At 47.6% G+C, this 26,909-nt stretch overlaps 1 protein-coding gene and 1 pseudogene across 2 annotated transcripts in view; one reads left to right on the plus strand and one right to left on the minus strand.

The window, feature by feature from the left end:
* XKR6 (XK related 6) overlaps nt 1–26,909 on the minus strand; it is a gene marked incomplete at its 5' end in the record, with an annotated part of 167,255 nt that overhangs the window by 58,707 nt on the left and 81,639 nt on the right. The window lies entirely within an intron of this gene.
* On the plus strand, nt 11,212–11,719 carry LOC310673963 (large ribosomal subunit protein eL21-like; annotated as a pseudogene). Its single transcript has one exon. The product of its transcript is annotated as a large ribosomal subunit protein eL21-like (transcript).

Raw genomic sequence — 26,909 nt, forward strand, 5'->3', positions numbered from 1 at the left:
AGCAAATAAAATCATTTATCAAAAAAGACATCACGGTCTTCTTCAGTGACCTTCGTTCTAAGGAACCGGAATCTGAGGTCAGCGTTGATACCCTCAAGTCTCTCGCTGCTTGGCGATTGGGTAACATTTTAATTTCTTAATTTTTTATAACCGAAGTCTGAAACAGCATGCTTGAAAAAACCATATGTATTCAACCTAGAAATCTGGATGCAAGGCCATCTGCTCCAGGAGACACTAACCTCAGAGAACATGGTTTACAGATTCCTGTTGTTCCATCATGCTCTCCTTGGGGAGAAGATCTCGTGCCAAACAGGCAGCGCAGACCACTCACTACGTTGCGCCTCTGAGGAAATATGGTTACAAATAGCTTATCCTGCAAAGCCCTTCCTGAACCGTGCCGGGCTCACCTCATACGAACTCTCCAAGCGGCCCCCACTCATCTCTACAGCACTGAATGAACGCGCATGCCGTTAAGGAAGTTGAGTAAACGTCTGGGCTAGAAGTCCCTAATTCGAATCCTGCCTCGTTCTGTTTTTATTGTAAGTATCTCATAGAATCATGGGATTGTAGAGTCCCCAAGTCCAACCCCCTGCAATGCAGGAAACTCAGCGAAATCTGTATGTTTTCAATGGATTAGATAGGTAGGTAGCTAGTCTTAACTCTTTCAATGTTGAATTTTTTTAAAAAATTATTATTTCATCTCTGCCCCCAAGTTTTCAGCGGTTCTCATTTTTATCTGGAAGCCACCTTCAGTCCCTGTCCCAGAAAAAGTTGGGGCTAAAAGTAAATATATAATACTAAAAATAAATATAAAATAAGGTCCGCGGAGGACCTTAAGGTCCACAAATGACCACACTTTGGAGGTCCCAAGTCGCAAGGTGGTTAGATTGGTCTCAGCTAGGGCCAGGGCCTTTTCAGTACTGGCCCCGACTTGGTGGAATGCTCTGTCACAAGACACCAGGGCCCAGTGGGACTTGGCATCTTTCTGCAGGGCCTGCAAGACAGAGCTGTTCCGCTGGCCTTTGGTTTGGTCTGACCCTTCTGTTTCCCTCCCCTTATGGTTTTGATCTATGGGCTACTTTTAAAATGAGGCTGCATTTTAATTTGTTCGTATTTTAATTTGTTTTTTTCTCTCCCCCCCTTATGTTTTTATTGTAATTTTACTGGTGTTAGCTGCCCTGAGCCCGGCTCTGGCTGGGGAGGGCAGGGTATAAATAAAAATTTATTATTATTATTATTATTAATTACAGTGGTACCTCTGGTTGCGAATGGGATCCGTTCTGGAGCCCCGTTCGCAACCTGAGCAGAACGCAACCCGCGGGTCACGATTTGCTGCTTCTGCGCATGCGTGTGATGTCATTTTGAGCAATTGCGCATGCGCAAGTGGCGAAACCCGGAAGTAACCCTTTCTGGTACTTCCGGGTCACTGCGGGACGCAAGCTAAAAATGCTCAACCTTAAGCAAACGCAACATGAGGTATGACTGTAGTGCCTTTTGCAACTGGAAGGATATCATGGGTCATCTGACTGGAGCAGATGGTTCTCCTTCTTGGTCAGGGTAGCCCCAAAAGGTGGGGGGCTGGCCGATGGCAGATCTGCCTCGAGACTCTTCCTTACAGATGATTTCCACCAGACTGCATCAATAGGAGTATAGCATCTAGATCAAGGGAAGTAATAGTGCCACTGTATTCTGCTCTGGTCAGACCTCACCTGGAGTACTGTGTCCAGTTCTGGGCACCGCAGTTCAAGAAGGACACTGACAAACTGGAACGTGTCCAGAGGAGGGCAACCAAAATGGTCAAAGGCCTGGAAACGATGCCTTATGAGGAACGGCTAAGGGAGCTGGGCATGTTTAGCCTGGAGAAGAGGAGGTTAAGGGGTGATAGGATAGCCATGTTCAAATATATAAAAGGATGTCACATAGAGGAGGGAGAAAGGTTGTTTTCTGCTGCTCCAGAGAAGCGGACACGGAGCAATGGATCCAAACTACAAGAAAGAAGATTCCACATAAACCTTAGGAAGAACTTCCTGACAGTAAGAGCTGTTCGACAGTGGAATTTGCTGCCAAGGAGTGTGGTGGAGTTTCCTTCTTTGGAGGTCTTTAAGCAGAGTCTTGACAACCATATGTCAGGAGTGCTCTGATGGTGTTTCCTGCTTGGCAGGGGGTTGGACTCGATGGCCCTTGTGGTCTCTTCCAACTCTATGATTCTATGATTCTATGACTCAGTGGGATCTATCCGCTCTCGCAAGGAATGTCTTTGGGACGGGGATGCCAAAAGATTTGCAAGAGGCTAATTACACCGTGTGCCTGTTTAATGAACCTCAGAGATAGCTTAATAAATACATGAACATTAGCGGCGTTTAACGTTTCGCATTAATGATTAATAATCCCCTTCGCGTAGTCAGACATCGGGAGAGCCAGGAAGCAAAGGAACATCCCATGCAGGTTTGCAGAGATGTAAAATCCTTGTGGCCACAGGTGTGACCATTTTGAACAAATAATCTATGCAGAGCTCAGTTCCCCTTTTTTGGCAGTGGTGGGGGTGAGGAAAAAAGAAACAGAGTATTTATTAAGTTTTGATTGAATAGGTGTGTTAAACCACTTGGGTAGCTCATGACATTATGTGAAAGATTCTCTTTCCTGTCGCTCTTCCAAGTCGCCAGTTTATTACGCCGCAGGGCTGAATATTACAAACAGGTGCGATCCTGCATACAGGAGTATTTACAGCAATAGGACAGGGACCTGTTGCAAGCCAAGGGCAGTATTCCCTCCTGGACAACTTTCTAGGGGCAGGATGTTGATGGCAGGCAGGTCTAGTGGGTGGAGCAAGAATGAAATTCTTTTCTTTACACTGTAGGCTCCCCAGCCCCTCTCTGTTTTGCATCCATGCAAGCAAGAGGCATTGTCACAGTTCAGGGTCAGATTCTGGCCAGGCAAAAGCACTCAAGAGGTTGCAAAGCAGGGTCACCTTCAAAGGTAACCCAACTTGGGGTGCATTGCAGTAGTCCAAGCGGGAGATAACCAGAGCATGCACCACTCTGGCGAGACAGTCCGCAGGCAGGTAGGGTCTCAGCCTGAGTACCAGATGGAGCTGATAAACAGCTGCCCTGGACACAGAATTGACCTGCGCCTCCATGGACAGCTGTGATTCCAGAATGACTCCCAGGCTGCGCACCTGGTCCTTCAGGGGCACAGTTACCCCATTCAGGACCAGGGAGTCCTCCACACCAGCCCGCCCCCAGTCCCCCAAGAAAAGTACTTCTGTCATGTCAGGATTCAACCTCAATCTGTTAGCTGCCATCCATCCTCCAACCGCCTCCAGACACTCACACAGGACCTTCACTGCCTTCACTGGTTCTGATTTGAAAGAGAGGTAGAGCTGGGTATCATCCGCATATTGATGAACACCCAGTCCAAACCCCCTGATGATCTCTCCCAGCGTCTGCATGTAGATGTTGAAAAGCATGAGGGAGAGGACGGAACCCTGAGGCACCCCACAAGTGAGAACCCAGGGGTCTGAACACTCATCCCCCCACCACCACTTTCTGGACACGGCCCAGGAGGAAGGAGCGGACCAATGCAGGAATCTCAACTTCAGCATCCAGGACAAATGGCCACCTAAGCTCTCCTTTAAAAACCTCAGACGAAGAAGAGCCCACAGCCTCCCAAGGGAAACTGTCTCCCTTCCTGATGTTTTGTTGGAATCTCCTTTATTGTAACTTTAATCTATTGCTTTGGGTCCTATGGAGCAGGGGAAAACTAGCTCCATGCACCTTCTATATCAGGGGTAGGCAACCTACGGCCTGGGGGCCAAATGCAGCCCAATCGCCTTCTCAACCCGCCCGCGGACGGTCCGGGAATCAGTGTGTTTTTACATGAGTAGAATGTGTCCTTTTATTTAAAATGCATCTCTGGGTTATTTGTGGGGCATAGGAATTCATTCATATTTTTTTTTCAAAATACAGTCCGGCCCACCACATGGTCTGAGGGACAGTGGACCAGCCCACAGCTGAAAAAGGTTGCTGACCCCTGCTCTATAAGACCTTTAGATATCTGAATGTGGCTTTTCTCTCTCCTTAGTTGGTATCTAAGGTGCTACTGAAAGGAATTTTTGTATTTTGTTTTGACTACAGCAGATCAACACGGCTACCTACCTGTAACTCTCCTCTCTCTCAGTCTCCTCTTTTCCAGGCTAAACAGCTCCTTCAACCGTTCCTCATAAGGCTTCATTTCCATTATCATTCTGGTTGCTCTTGCCACACCTTCCAGCTTGTCAACATCCTTCTTAAACTTTGGTGTCCAGAGCTGGACACAGTATTCCAGGTGTGGCCTGACCAAGGCAGAATAGAGCAGGACTATGACATCCCTTGGATGTGGGTGGCGCTGTGGGTTAAACCACAGAGCCTAGGACTTGCCGATCAGGTCGGCGGTTCGAATCCCTGCGACGGGGTGAGCTCCTGTTGCTCGGTCCCTGCTCCTGCCCACCTAGCAGTTCGAAAGCACATCAAAGTGCAAGTAGATAAATAGGTACCGCTCCAGCGGGAAGGTAAACGGCGTTTCCGTGCACTGCTCTGGTTCACCAGAAGCGGCTTAGTCATGCTGGTCACATGACCCAGAAGCTGTACACTGGCTCCCTCAGCCAATAAAGCGAGATGAGCGCCGCAACCTGAGTCGGCCACGACTGGACCTAATGGTCAGGGGTCCCTTTACCTTTACCTATGACTTCCCTTGCTCTGGACACTAGACTTCTCTTGAGGCAGCTTGGAATTGCCTCAATCCTATCCTACTATTTGGTTGCTGTTGTAATCCTCACATCAGCCCTGTAAAGTTCCCATCCCCATCTTGCAGAGTGAGCAAGCAAGCAAGCGACGAAGCAACATTTCCGCTGTTGTTTGCTTTGACCATGATCTTTCTGCTTCCCCTCTTCTCCCCGATCTAAAGAAAAGTCCCTGGAATGAATGAGTAGCTCATAGGCATTGCGCTACAATAATTGTTTCTGACATGATGCCTGCTTCTTTTGATCCTGGAAACTCTTTAACATCTGCTCCCAAGGGAAATGCAACAAGTGTCATCGGCTCTTTAAAGGAAACACACTGCAGGATTCTAATGGGGGGAGAGTGGAGAGAGAGGGGGGTGGACCTTGGGTGGGCTCAGTAACTACCTCGCCAAAAAGACAAGGGAGGGGATGAATGTATTCCCCCCACCCCCAGCCCGCTTCCTGTTGCATCAGACTAGGAAGTGTGTGTGTGTCTGGGAGAAGGAATGGCTGCAGCCAGGAGGTTGGCACCACCAGACACATCTCAAAGCCTTTCCCTACATTGGAGGTCCGCTGCTAACCCCCAGGGTCTCCTGTCCCTGCTGTCAACCTGCCCTATGAGTGAACGAGCAGCGGTGGGAGCAAGCAGGCCACCTCTGCTCAACTCTGTGCAGATCAGACCCAGGAGAGGGCAAATGAGTAGGCAGTCGGCACTTCTGGGCCATTACGTAACTTCATTATGTAAGAGTGGGAAGGCTCAATACCTGTGAGTGTGCCTTGCCTCTCTCCCTCCCTCTCTCTCTCTCTCCCCCTTCATCTCATTTTGCCATTTCTTACCCTCGTAGAGAAGGGATGCGGGTGGTGCTGTGGGTTAAACCACAGAGCCTAGGACTTGCCGATCAGAAGGTCGGTGGTTCGAATCCACATGACGGGGTGAGCTCCCGTTGCTCGGTCTCAGCTCTTGCCAACCTAGCAGTTCGAAAGCATGCAGTGCAAGTAGATAAATAGACACCGCTCTGGCGGGAAGGTAAACGGCGTTTCCGTGCGCTGCTCTGGTTCGCCAGAAGCGGCTTAGTCATGCTAGCCACATGACCCGGAAGCTGTCTGCGGACAAACGCTGGCTCCCTTGGTCAGTAAAGCGAGATGAGCGCTGCAACCCCAGAGTCAGGAGATTTGGCAGGAACATGGCATCTAAACACAAACAAATTGCTCTCCCTCCCTAATTACTGTATTTTCCTGTCTATAAGACGCCCCCATGTATAAGGCTCCCCCTTCGCAATTATGTTACACACCAGACACCCAATTCCCCTGCGTGCGAAGACAGGCTCTGTTGGATGAGGGGGTACAACGGTGAAGAAGATGGTCTCTGCATGTGCCATAGAGGGAAGTGAGGGACAGATGGGGTTTGTTGACCTGGGGAGGGAGCAGACGATACCAGGCTCGGTGGGCAGTGTTAGACAATAGCTGGTCACACAGACAGCCCTACCAAGAAGAAAGCTTGCTTTGCCACCAACTCAGCTTGTGCTGAGGTCATACATAAGCAGCAGAAGGTGTCATGGGCTTTGAAGACACTCGAACTCAGGACGCAAGGGAGGAACGTGCGACGAGGAAGGCACGCTTGGCAAATCGACACCGTGATCAACTCCCGCCCGGGAACCAATGTCCCCACCGTGGAAGGACGTGTGGGTCCAGAATTGGCCTCCACAGTCACTTACGGACTGTGTTAAAACCATGTTTATGGAAGACAATCTTACTCGGCTACGAGTGATCGCCAAAGAGAAAGAGAAGATAGAAGTCCTACAGGAAGCCCATCTCCTTGAAGCAGGGGACTTATTTCTGAGTAAGGCTGGACAGAACTGGACTGTATAAGTGATGGAAGAGAGGGGAGAGGAAGAAGAAGAGGAAAGATGCTATTTTAAGGACAAGCAGCACTCGTATGGAAATCATCTTCCGAGCAAAGCTATTTTCTGGCTTTCTGCCCCCCAAGCCAGCCAGGAGCTGCTGTGTTTTCTATTCCGGTCACACTGGATGCTTCTTACCAATCTATCCATCTTAATCAGACAGTACCATTTCTCGGAGAACCATCACAGCCTTGGAAGCAGCATCCATGGAGGAAAGGGGAAGATATGGGGTTGAGGACGGGGTCTTGGGGTCTTGGGAGCCTTCCAATCAGAAAAGGAGGACACACACTCACACATACTAGATGCTGCTTTTAAGATCAGAAAGGGGTTCACACACACACACAAACACACACATACCTAGCATGAAATTATGAGTAAAAGTGTGGAAAGTGTACGGATATCACAAAATTTGGGGGAACCGGGGTGCACTCCTAGAAGCAACACGTTGGAAGTGCAACAGCAGGGCTCATTCAGTGCGCAGCTCAAGGGTTAATTCTCTTGGCATTAAAGCCAAGTAGCCAAGAGAGAGATGGGTGGAGGTGCTGCCTAGCAACCAGGCCCAGCAACATGACCCTCGCTGAGGTAACACAGCCTCTGATTGGCTGCCTAGTCCTGAGGGAGTATTTCCCCTGAATGTGTTGTTGAACATCTCCCCCTTATGAACAAGGCTTGTAAGATCAAGACCAAATCCGTAGGTTGAATTCTCCTCAAGTTGCACACTGTTTTTGTTCACATATCAGTTTCTTTCCTCCCTGGGCTCCATCCGTGGTATTCATAGAACTGGAGAGTTGGAAGGGACCTCGGGATCATCTAGTCCAACCCCCTGCAATGCAGGAATATGCAGTTGTCCCATACAGGGATAGAACCTGTGACCTTGGCGTTCTCACTGCCATACTCTAACCCGCTAAGCTACCTCCGTTCAATGCGAGTGACTTTTTCTAAAACAAAGTGCTGTCATGGCTGTGCAGACTACAGCAAGCATACAAGGCCCTAAACAGCTTCACAGTCAAGTACCTAAAAGAGCACCTTCCCCAATATGGACCCCCCTATACCCTACAATCAGCGGGGTGGGGTGGGGGGAGCTGTATGTGGTGCTTTCCCCGGTTGGCACTAACCCATGACAGGGCCTTTTCAGTGGTGGCTCCTTGGCTTAAATAAACAAATGATGGGAAGTCACGGTATAAAGCATGTTCTGCAGACTCCAGTGATTTCCCCAGGCAAAAGCATATTGGTATTGGATGGATGGGAGTTGTAGTCCAAAACAGCCCCAGGGAAAACCTGTTTTGTGGGACCAAGAAAGAGCCCACTTTTGAGAGTCCAGCCCAAACAGCCTTCTGTTGGGCTCCCTCTTTCTTCGGCGTTCCCCTTTCCATGGGCTTCCCAGAGAGGAAGGACAGTTCATGTCGGAAGTTGCCATTCCAATGTTCTCACAAAAGCTCCTGCCATAACCAGAACTCCGGGGTTAATGTGTGAAATCAAAATGGCCTCCCTGAGGCAGCCATTTTAATCTCCCACAGTGCCCCTGGAGTGACATATTGAGGAGACTGTGGGGTTTTTTAAGCGGTTTACAAAACTGCTTGGCAGCAGACATGCCACCCAACATTTCCCCCACTGAAACGGGGACGCTCAGTTTTTCAATCCCGAGCTTTCACGCATGCACGAGAGGAAAAGACACCCATTCTTTGGTCTCACAGGACAGAAAAAACGAGTGGCTTTCAGACAAAATTAATGGACTACGCAGAATTAGATAAAATGACAGGAAGGATTCGAAACCTGCGGGACCAGAGATTCACAGAAGATTGGAAGAAATATACAAACTATTTGAAGAGCAATTGTAATCAACAAATTACGCTGGTACGACTACAAGAAGTTTTGTAAGGCATTCATGAAATATTGCAGAGAAAGACTAGAGATATTAGTTATGAGATTTAAATATAATAGTGAAAGTAAGAAATGTATATTAAGTGAATAGATTGGAAAATTTTCAGATGTGATTGATGGAAGGAAAAAAATGGTATAAGATATGAAAGTATGTTTAATTATAGTTGAAAATGATATGTTGAAAAACGAATAAAAATTTATAAAAGAAAGAAAAGAAAAACGTGCGGCTTTCATTCCATTGCTCTGGCATGAAATCAACAGGATTGTGCCAGAGTGTAGGATGGAAGCTGCTCCTTCCCCTCGCTGCCATCCAACACTGGTTGCCCCAGGACGAAGGCAGAGCCTGAGGCGTCCCCAGAGAAAATAGGGGGAATACCTCTGAAAATGGGGCGCTTGGCAGGAATGGCAACAGAGCAGACCAGGGTCACAAATATTGGTTGGCTTCACAAATATTCTGGGGCATTGGCTATGGCCTGAGGGTGCTGGGTGCTGCCTCCAACTAGCCATAACTTGTCCAAAGGTGCTGATAGACACTGTAGTCAGGTTGAATCCTGACAAGACTGAAGTACTGTTTTGGGGGGACAGGAGGCGGGCTGGTGTGGGGGACTCCCTGGTCCAGAATGGGGTAACTGTGGCCCTGAAGGACAAGGTGCGCAGCCTGGGAGTCATTTTGGACTCACAGCTGTCCATGGAGGCACAGGTCAGTTCTGTGTCCAGGGCTGCTGTCTACCAGCTCCACCTGGTATGCAGGATGAGACCCCACCTGCCTGCAGACTGTCTCACCAGAGTGGTGCATGCTCTAGTTATCTCCTACTTGGACTACTGCAATGCGCTCTACGTGGGGCTACCTTTGAAGGTGACCCGGAAACTGCAATTAATCCAGAGTGCGGCAGTCAGACTGGTGACTGGGAGTGGCCGCCAGGACCACATAACACTGGTCCTGAGAGATCTGCATTGGCTCCCAGTATGTTTCCGAGCACAATTCAAAGTGTTAGTGCTGGCCTTTAAAGCCCTAAACGGCCTCGGTTCTGAATACCTGAAGGAGCGTTTCCACCTCCATCGTTCAGCCTGGACACTGAGATCCAGCACCGAGGGCCTTCTGGCAGTTCCCTCATTGCGAGAAGTGAGGTTACAGGGAACCAGATAGAGGGCCTTCTCGGTAGTGGCGCCCGCCCTGCGGAACGCCCTCAAATCAGATGTCAAAGAGATAAACAACCACCTTACATTCAGAAGACATCTTAAGGCAGCCCTGTTCAGGGAAGTTTTAAATGTGTGACATTTTAGTGTATTTTTGGTCTCTGTGGAAGCCGCCCAGAGTGGCTGGGGAACAAATATTAAATTATTATTATTATTATTATTATTATTATTATTAGACAACGCTGAGCTAGATCTCCAACTCAGTTCAAAGGCAGTTTCCTGTGTTCCCATGCCCACACCATTTTGTCTGTCTCTGATAGATTATGAGCCTCCGCAGGGAGGGATTTTGTCACTTCTGTGTGGCGCCAAAGAGACGTTCGGTAGTAGTATTAGTGTCAGGGTAAAGAAGTGAGTCCCCCAAGGACCGAGGACAGTTTCTAGTGCAAACCCCCAGTGGAGAATCCTTGCTGAGCTTGCCAAACAGACAGCAGAGGAGACAGCAATGCTCAGACGAACATGGAAGGAAACTTCTGCTGGTTGCGGAAAAAAAGTCTGCTTGATATTTTGGCTCCAGCAAAAGACAGCAAAGGAATCCAGTTCCTCAGAAGCAGGTTAGCCTTCCCTGGATTTGACAAGAGCTGAATTGAACATGTGTGAGGAGGGCAGAACGAAGCAACTGCTACTATCAGCTCTGCCCCTCCGTATCTATCAGGCCTGGCCTGGGGGCAGCTGGTTCTTCTGTCCCGAGAACAGACTCAGTGCCACTGTATTCTGCTCTGGTCAGGCAGTACATGTGAAAAGGATCTAGGAGTCTTGGTTGACCACAAACTTGACATGAGCCAACAGTGTGATGCGGCAGCAAAAAAAGCCAATGCAATTCTGGGCTGCATCAATAGGAGTATAGCATCTAGATCAAGGGAAGTAATAGTGCCACTGTATTCTGCTCTGGTCAGACTTCACCTGGAGTATTGTGTCCAGTTCTGGGCACCACAGTTCAAGAAGGACACTGACAAACTGGAACGTGTCCAGAGGAGGGCAACCAAAATGGTCAAAGGCCTGGAAACGATGCCTTATGAGGAATGGCTAAGGGAGCTGGGCATGTTTAGCCTGGAGAAGAGGAGGTTAAGGGGTGATATGATAGCCATGTTCAAATATATAAAAGGATGTCACATAGAGGAGGGAGAAAGGTTGTTTTCTGCTGCTCCAGAGAAGCGGACACGGAGCAATGGATCCAAACTACAAGAAAGAAGATTCCACCTAAACATTAGGAAGAACTTCCTGACAGTAAGAGCTGTTCGACAGTGGAATTTGCTGCCAAGGAGTGTGGTGGAGTCTCCTTCTTTGGAGGTCTTTAAACAAAGGCTTGACAACCATATGTCAGGAGTGCTCTGATGGTGTTTCCTGCTTGGCAGGGGGTTGGACTCGATGGCCCTTCTGGTCTCTTCCAACTCTATGATTCTATGATTCTAAGACGGTAAGAACAGTCCTGCAGCAGGAACAGGACAGAGGCCGGTCAAAGTCCAGCACCACAAAATTCAGCACCATCTTACAGTAAACCGTCAAGATGACCAACACCAAGGGGAAGAGGAGGGGGACACGTTACATGTTCTCAAGACCCTTTCGCAAACATGGTGTGGTCCCCCTTGCTACCTACATGTGCATCTGATATTGTTGACATAAAGGGCATGGGCACAATTCAGAAAGGCATGCCCCACAAATGTTACCATGGCAAGCCAGGAAGGGTATACAACATTACCCAGCATGCTGTGGGCATTATTGTGAACAAGAAAGTTAAGGGCAAGATTCTGGCCAAGAGAATCAGTGTGCGAATTGAGCATATTAAGCACTCAAAGAGCAGAGACAGCTTCTTGCAGCTGTGAAAGAAAATGAAAGAAAGAAAAAAGGAAAGGAAAGGAAAAGGGAATTTGGTTTGAACTAAAAAGCCAGCCTGCTCCTCCAAGAGAAGCCCGCTTTGTGAGAAACAATGGCAAGGAGCCAGAGCTGCTGGAACCAATTCCATATGAGTTTATGGCATAGTGTATGTGAGGACCTAATTTTTTTAAAAAAATAATTCAGAGGTGTGTGGGTTTCAAAGAAGAGCTGAGTTATGGTTCAGAATCTGCAGATTTGGCAAGTTCACACCAACATGTGAGTAGATTTCCCTCTTGTCCACAGTTGCAGGGCTAGATTTCAAGACGATTCTCAGTCTGAAAATTGTTACGATTGTTGAGTTTCTCTGCAAACTCAGATTTCTAGTGTAGCGGTACCAGTAATTTGGAACGCTGTTCCTATTTTAACTAGACAAGCACCTACAATTCTGCTGTTTCACCACCTGCTTAAAAACCTGTTTTGTTTCAGCATTTGTCATTTGTCCTGAATTTCAGGATCTTATAAGTTTACGGCATACCTCCCAACATTTCTCTGATCATAGAATCATAGAATCATAGAGTTGGAAGAGACCACAAGGGCCATCGAGTCCAACCCCCTGCCAAGCAGGAAACACCATCAGAGCACTCCTGACATATGGTTGTCAAGCCTATGCTTAAAGACCTCCAAAGAAGGAGACTCCACCACACTCCTTGGCAGCAAATTCCACTGTCAAACAGCTCTTACTGCCAGGAAGTTCTTCCTAATGTTTAGGTGGAATCTTCTTTCTTGTAGTTTGGATCCATTGCTCCGTGTCCGCTTCTCTGAAAACAGGGACATCCTATTCCATTCGTTCCAACATTTCTCTAAGAGAAGGACATCCTATTCCATATCCTCCAACATTTCTCCAATGAAAATAGGGGCATCCTAAGGAAAAGGGACACGGGTGGTGCTGTGGGTTAAACCACAGAGCCTAGGACTTGCCGATCAGAAGGTCGGCAGTTCGAATCCCTGTGACGGGGTGAGCTCCCGTTGCTCGGTCCCTGCTCCTGCCAACCTAGCAGTTCGAAAGCACACCAGTGCAAGTAGATAAATAGGTACCACTCTGGTGGGAAGGTAAATGGCGTTTCCGTGCGCTGCACGTAGGTCACGACTGGACCTAATGGTCAGCGGTCCTTTTACCTTGAAGGAAAAGTGGGACATTCAGGGATCAAACCAGAAACTGTGACAGCTTCTGTAAATCCAAGACTGTCCTTGGAAAACAGGGACACTGTTATGGTGTACACCACAGTGACTTAAAAAGAAGTAGTTTATGTCTACATATCGGCTGCAGTCCCAACCACGTCTTTTCAGACGTAAGCCCCATGGAGTTCAATTGGGTTTACTCCCAGGAAAGTGGGGTTAGGCTCACAACTGCTCTCACAAAACCAGCCCATCAACAGACTGTGCAAGATTGCAGGTGCTTCCAGGATGGACGTCGGCACAGATGCATTGTGGGAGCGTGAAGGCAGCTGCCTCTGTTGTCAAGCCCGTGACACCCCCCCCCAACTGCCACCTTCCAATTCAGTGCTGCTGTTTCTTCCCCCCACCCCCACCTCAAGTCTGCTTGAAAATGACAGGTGTCAAAAAGGATTGCAGAAAGGGGGAAATACAAGGGAGTGAGTTGTGTGTTTGCAAGCTATTGCGAACATGACAGACGTAATGGCAGCTCTGTCCTTCTGCCGCAACAGGATGCACTTTGGGACTTGGCACACATTCCAGGCCTTGCGTGCTCTCCTCCCTGAGTCTCAGAGGTCCTCGAGATGTTCACTGGGGCGGACCAGGCCTGCCGGAGTGCATTGTGGGTCATGTGGCCGGCAGCTGAGAAGGTGCACAAGCGTGGAGACAGAGATGGAGGGAAGGGAGGGGAATTGTGAGGGATCAGAGCTGCATCATAGACATGCTCCAAGAAAATGTTGGCTGAGAGCAGATGTTCTACCACAGCAGCAAAGCTCTTAATCAAAGCCTTCCTTGTTCATTGCAGCTCTGGAAATCCAAAAGGAATTCTAACAGATCGGACCGAAAAACCCAAAAATAAAAGGTTAAGGCAATTCTAGGCTGCATCAAACAAAATCTAGTGTCCAGATCAAGGCTTCGTCATGCTGGCCACATGACCTGGAAGCTGTACGCCAGCTCCCTCGGCCAATAAAGCGAGATGAGCACCGCAACCCCAGAGTCATCCAATTTTTATTATTTTATATATATATTTCTACTGCGTCAGACCAACACGGCTACCTACCTGAATCTATCTACCTACCGTATCTATCTACTCAGTCATCGATCTATCATCTATCTATCTATCTATCTATCTATCATCTATCTATCTATATCTATCTATCTATCTATCTATCTATCTATCTATCTATCTATGCCATCAGGCTTCCCGTGACTTTCGGGAGTACAAGAATGCCGGCCCTACACTCTTTACAACTTAGAAACTGATGCACAGCAAAGAGACAAGGAAGGAGATGGAAGTCAAGGGAGGGCGAAACAAGGGAACGTGGGCTTGAGTCATGAAAGCTTACACCATCATAAATTTGTTAGTTCTTTCAGGTGCCACAAGGCTCTTTCGTTGCTTCTTTTCATGTAAAAAAAGAAGCGATATGAGCATATGATCCCCTCCCTTTCTCTTTTTTTTCCAGGGAGGCGAACATTTTCGCAGAAATAATTGGGGATGATTTGCACCACCTTGCTCTCTGTGGATTTCCATAATGAGAAGAATACGGTAAAGCGAGCGGTTGATTCTCTGCTTCCCGGAGCAAAAATTCAGAAGCGGAGACCCCGGGAGCCTGTTCAAAAAGGGCTTGCCTTTTCTTTAAAAAAAATGTATTCTTTTATTAGGTCATTTGCCTTTTAGTGGGGAAGTGGAGTGTAGACTAAACACACATGCAATACCAACCAGAAAATAAAAACACAAGGCAACTGTCCCTTATCTCGTGCCCTCCAAAACCGTTGTACTACAACAGGTATGCTGTCTGAGTCTGTTCTCCCCTCTCTGTGTCCCAAATGATATTCAGAGGTATACAACCCCTTGCGATGGAGGCTTCCCTTCACTGTTATGGCTCATGGTCACTTTAAAAGGTAAGAACGTCTTGCTGGATCAGGCCATGGCCCATCTAGTCCAGCATATTCTTCTCGCAGTGGCCAACCAAATGCCCAAGGCGAAGGCCAGAAGCAGGATTCGATCACGAGAGCAACTCTCCCTTCCTGTGGTTTCCAACTCAATGGTGTAATATGGGAAAATGTCAGTCACTTCTCCTACCTGGGCAGTTATTTTTCCACAAGGGCCAACATTGACGCCGAAATCCAGCATCACCTGAGCTCTGCGAGTGCGGCTTTCTCCCAACTGAAGTGCAGAGTGTTTGAGGACCGGGACATTCGCAGGGAAACCGAAATGCTTGTTTACAAAGCTATTGTACTACCAACCTTACTATATGCCTGTGAAACATGGACCACTTATAAACCGCCATCTCCAACTCTTTGAAAGATTCCATTGACAGTGTCTCTGAAAATGTTTACACATCACTTGGGAAGGCAGGTGAACTAATGCCAGTGTACTGGAAGAAGCAAAGATCACCAGTGTCAAAGCAATGATTCTTCAACATCAACTTCGTTGGACGGGTCATGTTGTGCAGATGCCTGATGATCGTCTTCCAAAGCAACTACTCTATCCCAAACTTAAAAATGGAAAGCGTAATGCTGGTGGTCAACAAAAGAGGTTTAAAGACTCTCAAGGCAAATCTAAAAAAATGTAGTATAAACACCGACAACTGGGAAACACTGGCCTGCAAGCACACCAGTTGGAGAGCAGCCTTTACCAAAGGTGTCCTGGGCTTTGAAGACGCTTGAAATCAGGATGCAAGGGAGAAATGTGCTAGGAGGAAGGCACGCTTGGCAAATCCTCACCATCATCAACTCCCACCCAGAAACCTATGTCCCCACTGTGGAAGGACGTGTGGATCCAGAATTGGCCTCCACAGTCACTTACGGACTCACTGTTAAGACTGTGTTCACGGAAGACAATTTTACTCAGCTACGAATGATCGCCAAAGAGAGAGAGAAGAGAGCAATCCTACAGGAATCCCAAACAGGGGACTTATTTCTGAGTACGGCTGGATAGAAGTGGACTGTATAAGTGATGGAAGAGAGGGGAGAGGAAGAAGAAGAGGAGGAAGGGTGCTATTTTAAGGACAAGCTGCTCTTGTTTAGAAATCATCTTCTAAGGCATTCGGATGCATTGTTGCGTCCAACTACGGACGCATGCACTATCCTGCTAATAGTAAACTTGGGCCGTGCATGGAGCCAAGGCAAAACAGGTTTACTAACAAATATGAGGGCAGTCTTGGAGTACTCAGGGAACCCCAAGGTTTACAAGGTGACACAGCAAAACCAAAAAACCCAGGCACCCGAAACAGCCCAGGGAGAATTGAGCATTGCTGAGTGTCAGGTGGAAATGAGAAATGGAAAACTTGGGTGGATGAATGTCTGTGAGAAGGGAATGTCATATCGAGGAGGAGGAGGAGGCATCCTTGCCAAGAAACTATGCTGCAACATTTCCTTGCAGTTCTTATGTGAGTTCCCCCACTTGCCCAGGACCACCATCTCAGTGACAATCCTCGCCCTCCTTCTGGCAGCCCTGGTGGCTACGTGCTTTGGAGAGCAAAGTGCCGGGTCTCCGCTGCTAACAGTTTTATTGATCGCGTCTGCATCACATTGCTGCTGTCCTTTGCGATGTGGGAGGCCTTGATGCAAAAGAAGGCAGGGAAAGGATGTGTGGTGTCTCATTCCAGGCCCCCTTGGCAGGAGGAAGGGTGCGTCTCCGAATGATGAACCGCGGACCTCAAATATAGGCCTGCAGCAAGGTGGGGCAGGCACCCAACTCCTCCATCAATCTGCTGAGAAAACACCCCGGCCATTTGCCCAAAGCCTCGCCGTTCCTTCTAAAGGAGACCCTATCTGCCTGTGGACTGCCTTGCCAGAGTGGTGCATGCTCTGGTTATCTCCCGCTTGGACTACTGCAATGCACTCTACGTGGAGCTCCCTTTGAAGGCGACCCGGAAACTACAACTAATCCAGAATGCGGCAGCTAGCCTGGTGACTGGGAGCGGCCACCGAGACCACATAACACTGGTCTTGAAAGACCTGCATTGGCTCCCAGTATGTTTCCAAGCACATTTCAAAGTGTTGGTGCTGACCTTTTAAAGCCCTAAACGGCCTCGGTCCAGTATACCTGAAGGAGCATCTCCACCCCCATCGTTCTACCCGGACACTGAGGTCTAGCACCGAGGGCCTTCTGGTGGTTCCCTCGTTGCGAGAAGCCAAGTTACAGGGAACCAGGCACAGGGCCTTCTCGGTAGTGACACCCTCCCTGTGGAACGCCCTCCCACCAGATGTCAAAGAGAAGAACAACAACCAGAGGTTTAGAAGACATCTGAAGGCAGCCCTGTTTAGGGAAGCTTTTAATGTTTGATGTATTAATATTTTTTTGGAAGCCGCCCAGAGTGGCTGGGGAAGCCCAGCCAGATGGGTGGGGTATAAATAACAAATTAATTATTATTATTATTATTATTAATCACTTAATTTTCTGGCACTTCATAGCATGGCCAAGAAACAATGCAGGGCAATGCGGAGGAAGCGGGTGGGCATAAGGGCATAAGAAGAGCCTTCAGCTGGATCAGACCAATGGCCCATCTTGGCCAGCATCCTGTTCTCACAGTGCCTGACCAGATGTACGTGGGAAACCTGCAAGCAAAACTCAAAACTTCCAGTCACTGGAAACCACTTCTGCCTTAAGGAGGAGGTGGGGTTGTGGGCTTCATGGCCCCTCCACGTGTGTGGTTGGTGGAGGCCAGCTCCGCGTGATTGGGAGAACTCCCGGCTGCATCACCCCCTGGCCAGCCAATCGGCTGGCTCTGGGGACGTGGCCTGCCCTATATAGGCAGGACGCTGCAGGAGAGCTCCCTTTTTGCCGCCCGCCAGCGCTTCCTGTTTTTCCCACCCTCCTGTCCTATAAGGTTTTCGTCCTTTCACCTTGCTATGGACCTTGGTTGGTCGCCATTGAGGGCCTGGTAGGAATTTTTCCACTTGGCAAATTGGCACCAGCCACTTCGTTTTCGCCTAAAGGTAAAGGGACCCCTGACCATTAGGTCTAGTCGCGACCGAGGCTGGGGTTGCAGCACTCATCTTGCTTTATTGGCCGAGGGAGCCGGCATACAGCTTCCAAGTCATGTGGCCAGCATGACTAAGCCGCTTTTGGCGAACCAGAGCAGCGCACGGAAACGCCGTTTACCTTCCTGCCGGAGCGGTACCTATTTATCTACTTGCACTTTGACATGCTTTTGAACTGCTAGGTTGGCAGGAGCAGGGACCGAGCAATGGGAGCTCACCTCGTCACGGGGATTCGAACCGCCAACCTTAGGACCAATGCCTAAGCCAATACCGTTCATCACCTGTAACCAATACAGTTGTGGCCTTTTTTTAGCCCATTAACCTTAATAATTGTGTCATGTGTCATTATTTCCACCGGGGTGGTGGTAGTCGGGAACTTGCCATGCAATTCAGAAGCTGGCTGCACCCAACTGTGGAGGGAGATCATAGCTGTCATGGCTTGTAGCCACCAATAGCCCTCTCCTTCATGACTTTGTCTAATCCTCTTTTAAAGCCACCCAGGTTTGCGGCCATCACTGCCTCCTGTGGCAGGGAGTTCCATAGGTTAACCATTTACTGCTTCATGGGATGTCCATGACTTCTAGTTTACTGCATGCAATGTATGCAATGCTTCCCCCCCCCCTGCAGTTGCAATGCTTTTTGCATGTATGCAATGCTTTTTTTTCTGGGCATGATGTGCAGGGGTACACATACCGCTAACCATTTTGTGAATCTAAATTTGGCCTCATTGAGGGGCAGTATTTCAATGAGTAGGAAAATGGGAGTACCTCTAAACATGAGTTTATTTTAGAAAAAAAAGCACTGTGTGTATGTATTTGCATTGAAAGGCCCCCCGAGGGCTGTTCTGTTCTGCATTTATGCTCTCATGGGCACAGAATCTGGGATCAGGTGCAAGAATCCCCAAAATGCTCCCTTAAAGAAAGGCAGCTAAGTTTCTAGTCCTCATTACTATAGCAGTCATGTTGTTCAGGTGGCAGTTCTTCTGTGCCACGCGTATTTATAATTCCCATTTCCCAAGCCATCATCGCTCCATTTCCACAGGAGCAATGGACACCATGCAGATTTATGTAAACATGCATTTGTTTTCCGGCACAGAATGAAACATCTTTTCGGATGATAAGTGGGGCTGCTTGAGTCGCTATGAAGCCAGCTGATGGGACCTCATGACCACATCTTTATCTAGCTCCACGGACGGGAGAACGAAGGTGCAGAGACTCCAGAGCTGGTAGCTGGCACTGTGCACACCACTGGGGGTAGTTTGTACCACTACAATTAAGAACAGGAAAGGGGACAAAAATTGTTTACACAACCCCACACCCTTACATTGCTCCTTCCATGGATGCAGTTTCCTTGGAAACCAGTGCATTATGTGGGCCTATGCAATGCAGTCATACCTTGGGTTACAGAAGCTTCAGGATGCATTTTTTCAGGTTATGGACCGGCTGAAACCTGGAAGTACCAGAATGGGTTACTTCTGGGTTTCGGCGATCAAGCATGCATAGAAGCCCAGGACCCCATTTGCTATGAGGGTTCAGTGCAACTGTGCTGAACTGCCAGCATCTGCAACTGCAACCTGGATGAGCTCATTGAAAGAGCCCACTTGCGTCCTTGGTCAGAGCCAAGAGCAAGGGAAGCAGGAAATGTCTGCATTTAATAATGCAATGTATTTATAGAGAGAGTACGATGTAAAATAAAGACCTCTCCCTGCCCACTTTTTTTGTTCTCATTAAAATTGCATTCTGGAGACGAGTATAACAGGAACAACTGTTATCAATTATATATCACATATAGACCCGTGCTAAAACACAAGCGTAGCTTCAGGGCTCGGCTTGCAAGGGATTCTCGGTCACTGAATCTTAAAACCTCAGGCCAAGATGAGCGCATGCAAAATCTACCCAACGGAGACTTGGGAGAAAGTTCTCCACCGGACGCAGCATTGCAGAACAGATCCACTCAGATGTCAAATTGAGCTGTGAAAGATCCAGTCATTTGTCAACATAAAACCACAGAATGCCAAAACAATTAAGCCATCCGGTGACGAGAACCAGCAATTACACTAATTACAAACAACATTCAACCCAGGAAGAAGAGTAAATGTTACAGTTAGAGTTTAAGCAGTGCCATGCTTACAAAACCCAATTCAAAGTGTTGGTGTTGACCTATAAAGCCTTAAATGGCTTAGGGCTGCAATACCTCAAAAACTGCCTCTTCATGTATGAACCTACCCAGACACTGCAATCATAATCTGAGGCCCTTCCCGAAGTCCTCCATGTCCGAGAGTTTTGGTGGGTGACAACATGAGAACGGACTTTTCTGTGGTGGCTCCCCGTTTGTGGAATGCTCTCCCCAGAGAGACTTGCCTGATGCCCTTGTCACATATCTTTAGAAGCCAGGCAAAAACCTGTCCTTTTTAATCAGGCATTTGGCTTTTAACTATCTATAAGTTGGATGTTTTAATGCATGGGTAGGCAAACTAAGGCACAGGGGCTGGATCAGGCCCAATAACCTTCTAAATTGGGTCCACCGACGGTCCGGGAATCAGGATGTTTTTACATGAGTAGAATGTGCCCTTTTATTTAAAATGCATCTATGGGTTATTTGTGGGGCATAGGAATTCGTTCACTCCCCCCCCCCAAATATAGTCCGGCCCCCCACAAGGTCTGAGGAACAGTGGACCAGCTCCCTGCTGAAAGAGTTTGCTGACCCCTGTTTTAATGTCTTTTTTTAAATGCTGGTTTTAATGTCTGTATGTTTTGGTTTTTTTTTTGCTTAAAATATTGTAAGTCGCTTTGAGCTGCCGTGGCAAAAAAGTGACTAATAGATTTAATAAATCATCATCCTTATTTAAGAGAAAGTGGCTCCAAATGAATGTGTTTTAGGGGCCCCCTAGAGCCTTGCAGTGATGAAGGCTTATGTATTTCCAGAGGGACACTGCTGAAAAGGCCCTGCTCCACATGCCTGGCAATTAGGAACATAGGTAAAGGTAAAGGTAAAGGTAAAGGGACCCCTGACCATTAGGTCCAGTTGTGGCTGACTCTGGGGTTGCAGCGCTCATCTCGCTTTATTGGCCGAGGGAGCCTGCATACAGCTTCCGGATCATGTGGCCAGCATGACTAAGCCGCTTCTGGCGAACCAGAGCAGTGCACGGAAACGCCATGTTTTTCTGGAGCAAGGTTCCATGTGACTATGAACTGTCCAGCCAATACTATGAGTTACCATCCTAAATATCTTTGCAGAAGCTTAAGGAAAGCTTGACCTATTAGTCAATATCCAAAAAAACCAAAATACTGCATCAACAAGCACAAAACAATCCCTCTGCAGTGCCACAAATTCAACTTAATGGTGTAATGTTGGACAGTGATGATCACTTTTCCTACCTGGGCAGTTATCTTTTCACAAGAGCCAACATCAGTGCCAAAATTCAGCATCGCCTGAGCTCTGCAAGTGCAGCTTTCTCGTGATTGAAGTGCAGAGTGTTTGAGGACCGGGACATTCGCAGGGAAACCAAAATGCTTGTTTACAAAGCTATTGTACTACCAACTTTACTGTATGTTTGTGAAACATGGACCACTTATAAACGCCGTCTCCAACTCTTTGAAAGATTCCATTGACGGTGTCTCTGAAATATTTTACACATCACTTGGGAAGGCAGGTGAACTAATGCCAGTGTACTGGAAGAAGCAAAGATCACCAGTGTTGAAGCAATGATTCTTCAACATCAACTTCGTTGGACTGGTCATGTTGTGCAGATGCCTGATGATTGTCTTCCAAAGCAACTACTCTATTCCCAACTCAAGAATGGAAAGCAAAATAACGGTGGACAACAAAAGAGGTTTAAAGACTCTCTCAAAGCAAATCTAAAAAAAATGTAACATAAGTCCTGATAAGTGGAAACTTGTGAGTGCTCCAACTGGAGAACAGCCTTTACCAAAGGTGTCATGGGCTTTGAAGACACTCGAACTCAGGACACAAGGGAGAAGCGCACTAAGAAGAAGGCATGCTTGGCAAATCCACACCGTGATCAACTCCCGCCCGGAAACCAATGTCCCCACTGTGGAAGGACGTGTGGGTCCAGAATTGGCCTCCACAGTCACTTACGGACTCACTGTTAAGACAATCTTATTTGGCTAAGTGATCGCCAAAGAAGAAGATGAGTTACTTTAACTTTACTGAACTGTACTAATTGCTTGGATGAATTTGTTGTTGTTTGTTTTACAGTGGTACCTCAGGTTACATATGCTTCAGGTTAAGAACTTTGCTTCAGGATGAGAACAGAAATCATGCTCCGGCGGCGCGGCAGCAGCAGGAGGCCCCATTAGCTAAAGTGGTGCTTCAGGTTAAGAACAGTTTCAGGTTAAGAACGGACCTCCGGAACGAATTAAGTACTTAACCTGAGGTACCACTGTATATGCTATTTGTGTGGGAACTGGTGCATCCAAAATGCTATGAAAGAGTTAATTTAGTATAGAATTCTATGATGTCATCACAGTAAGCAGTAAGCAGCTGGCTCTGTTATCAGCTGTAGACTGTGAGTTAGTGAGTTTTTTCCTGTGAAAACAGCAGAGATCTTGCTCAGTCATTTCTAGGAGAGAAAAAAGAGAACTACATTTTTTTAAAGGGTCAAACGATGTGGGGAAGATTTTGCACATACAAATACCACAATTGGTGCTTGATATTAAAGGGATGGCAATGTCTGTTACCATGTTTAGTGTGATTATTGTGAGCTGCTGTGAGCTCAGCATGTGTTGAGAAAGTGGAATAAAAATAATAAATCTAATCAATTCAACAGTTTTAAAAGAGGGATGTCTTTATTTCCCCTCTTCTTCTACCACTGTTACTCCATAATGACATTTTAAAAGGATTCTGTGAAGTTTGGGGTATTTATGTAACAGGTTTGTTTATTGATTGATTGATGACAATCCCTAGAGGGAACTAACCTGTCTATTTCTATTTCTCATCCACCCCCCAACTTAAGTTCAGTTCCCCATATTTCGTCAGAAACTGGTGATTTTTCTTTTTTTAAAAAAAAAATCCTCATGAATTTTCGCCTGCATTTTAGAGCAAATTTCTTCCAACAAACACATCTTTGCATGTTGTTTTGTCTGATACACACATTCGGGCTGGCTCAAGAACTGCGTTGCAAAATCCAGGTTTTTCGACGGAAAAGGCAAATTTCAAAGGAGATATGTCTTTCCATTCAGGATGCGCAAACGACGCAGATTCTGGTCAAAATGCAAACAAGACGGACTTTCTCCCTACCCCTAGAGGTCTCACAACACTTTACTTTTTAAGGTCTTCCTATGTGTCACGGTTTTCAGGTCCTCCTGTGTCAAGAAATATCACTTCCCCGCTTCCTGACGGATGCCCCGCAAGAAGAGATAATGACAGGATCGCTACGCTGCAATCGCATGGGTGGGAGGGCTTGTGTGACTCAAACCCGAATGTCAGCACGATGATATGTTAATCGAATTAGCATCCCCGTTTAGGTGATGTAACAGCTTGCTGCAAAGCCCTCCTTCCCCCTTTTGCACACATTTGGCAAGAATGAAGGAGGCTGGCCAATCACAGGAGCCGCAGCAGCTGCCGGGGTGCACTGTGCTCATTATCACAGGGAATTTGGGGGGCGGGGAAAGCATAATTCTGTGCATTTCAAAAGGAAGGGGAAGATGGAGGGTTGGCAAAGCCGTGCGGCAGAGCGCCGCTGCGTTGTTCCAAGGCAGAGGATGGACTTGCCCTGAGGACCAAGCGGAGAAGAAAAGCTTGGCTAAGTGAGTTTCTTGTAAGCAATGAGGCCGCCTTTTATTTTCTGGAGCAAGGGTGGAATGCAAAGATGCCCCGTAAAGGAGACAGGATAATGGAACAGAGAACACAAGGACGGATGGCCCATTCCCTTGCAGCGGATGTTTCTTTCGAGGAGGAAATGCAGTGCAAACAGACACACACACAACCACACAACACACACACACACAGATTAGGAGAAAGAACACGGGATGATCCCAATGCAAATACCATCCACTTTCCAAACTAGCAACTCCTCAATGAGATCATTGCTAATTTCACAGATTACTGCTAACCACAGTTCCGGGTACAACAGTTTAAGGATTCGATATGATAATCTTTATTGTCATTGTCCCATACAGATCAACGAAATTGAAAAAATCTCCACCAGACATTCAAAACCCACAAGCCTGCTATCCCAGCCTGGTCAGCCCCTAAAAGCTCTGATACTCCATAATTGAATACAATATACCCACATAAAGACTAGCTTAAAGGTAAAGGGACCCCTGACCATTAGGTCCAGTCGTGGGGTTGTGGCACTCATCTCGCTTTATTGGCCGAGGGAACCGGCGTACAGCTTCCGGGTCATGTGGCCAGCATGACTAAGCTGCTTCTGGCATACCAGAGCAGTGCATGGAAACGCCGTTTACCTTCCCGCCGGAGTGGTACCTATTTATCTACTTGCACTTTGACGTGCTTTTGAACTGCTAGGTTGGCAGGAGCAGGGACCGAGCAACGGGAGCTCACCCCGTTGCGGGAATTCGAACCGTGACCTTTTGATCCGCAAGTCCTAGGCTCTGTGGTTTAACCTACAGTGCCACCCGTGTCCCTCAAAGACTACCTTACACTGCGTTTAAAACCAAAATTGCATTTGGATAGAAACTGTTTCTCAGGCGGCTAGTCCTAGTCTTTATAACCCTGTACCTTCTTCCAGAAGGCAGAAGCTGAAAGAGATCATTTCCGGGGTGCGCACTATCCTGCGCTATCTCTGCAGCTTTCTTATGGCACCTGGAAGCATAGATTTGATCCAAGGTGGGAAGAGTGCACCCAATAATTCTCTCCGCAGTCTTTACAACCCTGGACAGCACTGTTTTTCCCCTGACCGTGCAGCTCCCAAACCACACACACAGACCATAAATTAATACACTCTCAACAGTACAGTGGTAAAATGCCATTGACCAAGCTGGAACAAGGGTCTGGGAACCAAGCCTTATGAGGAACGGTTGAGGGAGCCAGGGGGTGGGGGGGGGTGTTTAGCCTGGAGAAGAGAAGACTGAGAGGTGATATGATTGTTGTTTAGTCGTTTAGTCCTGTCCGACTCTTCGTGACCCCCTGGACCAGAGCACGCCAGGCACTCCTGTGTTCCACTGCCTCCCGCAGTGTGATCAAACTCATGCTGGTAGCTTCAAAAACACTGTCCAGCCATCTCATCCTCTGTCGTCCCCTTCTCCTTGTGCCCACCATCTTTCCCAACATCAGGGTCTTTTCCAGGGAGTCTTCTCTTCTCATGAGTATTGGAGCCTCAGCTTCAGGATCTGTCCTTCCAGTGAGCACTCAGGGCTGATTTCCTTCAGAATGGAGAGGTTTGATCGTTCCATAGGGCGGGTGCCACTACCGAGAAGGCCCTCTGCCTGGTTCCTTGTAGCTTTGCTTTTCGCAAAGAGGGAAACGCCAGATTGTAATTTTATGTTGTGAACTGCCCTGAGATCTACGGATGAAGGAAGGTATATAAATTTATTTACTTTTAAAAAAATGTCCTGTCTGAATCCCCAGAGAACTGGAGCCAGTTTAAGTTCACAATAGTGAGCTAAGTGGATCTCTGACCTGACTCAGTATGTGGCAGCTTTGTATGTCTTTGGGAAGTATGGAAAGGCATTAGAATATTGTGTGGACACACACACACACACACACAGGCTAAAGGTGATTCCACAGAGAGTGTGTGCTGTTGTCCTGGAGGCTACCTGCTGTCTTCTGAATCCCGGAATAGAGATCAACAACCTCTGAGCCAGGTGACCTCTGCAGTCCAAGTTATTCAGAAGAAGAAACAGGACCTGGCTGTGACTCATCATTGCTGCTGATCCGGCAAACTGTTGATTCCATTGATAAAAAGCTTTTAGGCACTCGGCCAAATCTGTTTGGTTCATTCATAGAAAGCAGGGCTGGGGGAAAGAGAAATCGACTGGGCAGCAGGCCAGGAAACAGAATCCGTGCCTGTCTCTGGCGACCAGACAAAGCTCTCGGTTATCCAGGGATGGAACCTGGAAAGGTTGTAGCTCAGAGGCAGGGGACATGGGCAGGGCAAAGAGTTATAAGACTCAGCTTGGGGATTCCCCAGTCAAAATGACTTGAAGCAAGTCTGGAAAGAACAATTCAGGGTCCGTTCAGGCTGCTGTTGCCCTTTTACCTAGGACCCTCATACCTACGGGACTGCCTCTCCTGGTATGCCCCACGGAGAGCCTCAAGGTCCATAAATAGCAACACCCTAGAGATCCCAGGCCCTAAGGAAGTTAGATTAGCCTCAACCAGAGCCAGGGCCTTCTCAGTGGTGGCTCCGGCCTGGTGGAACGCTCTGCCTCATGAGACCAGGGCCCTTCAGGATCTGATTTCCTTCTGCAGGGCCTGTAAGTCAGAGTTGTTCCGCCTGGCCTTTGGCTTAGAATCAGTTTGATTCCCTCCCGCTCTTTCTTTTTTCCTTTCTCCTCCTGTGAAGAGGCTGCATCTTAATGTTTTAATGTTGTATTTTAATCTTGTATTTTAATCTTGTATTTTAATCAACTTGTTTTTATTATTTGTTGTTAGCCACCCTCAGCCTGGTCTCGGCTGGGGAGGGTGTGGTATAAATAAAAATTATTATTATTATTATTATTATTATTATTATTATTATTATTATTATTTTGTTTCTGGCAGGTGTCCTTCTGTAACATGTCACTGATGCAATAAAAATGTCCGCATATGATTCCACCTTATTTCTTGTTCTGCAATGCTTCCTGGTGTTGATGCATTGTTGCATGATACCGTTACAAAAATGAGACAAAATGAAATAAAGTTGAATCATAGACTCTTAAGAGTTAGAAGGGGCCCCAAGGGTCATCTAGCCCAACCCCCTGCAATGCAGGAATCTCAATTAAAGCATCCATGGCAGATGGCCACCCAACCTCTGCTTAAAAACCTCCACCGAAGGAGAGTCTACCACCTCCCAAAGGAGACTGTTTCACTGTCAAGCAAACGCCGGCTCCCTCGGCCTGAAAGCGAGATAAGCGCCGCAACCCCATAGTCTCCTTTGACTGGACTTAACCATCCAGGGGTCCTTTGCCTTTACTTTACTAGTCACAGTGGCTACAAATTCACACCGTGATCAACTCCCGCCCGGAAACCAATGTCCC

The sequence above is a fragment of the Podarcis tiliguerta genome, assembly GCF_965153285.1.
Source record: "Podarcis tiliguerta genome assembly, chromosome: 3".
Lineage (NCBI taxonomy): Eukaryota > Metazoa > Chordata > Lepidosauria > Squamata > Lacertidae > Podarcis > Podarcis tiliguerta.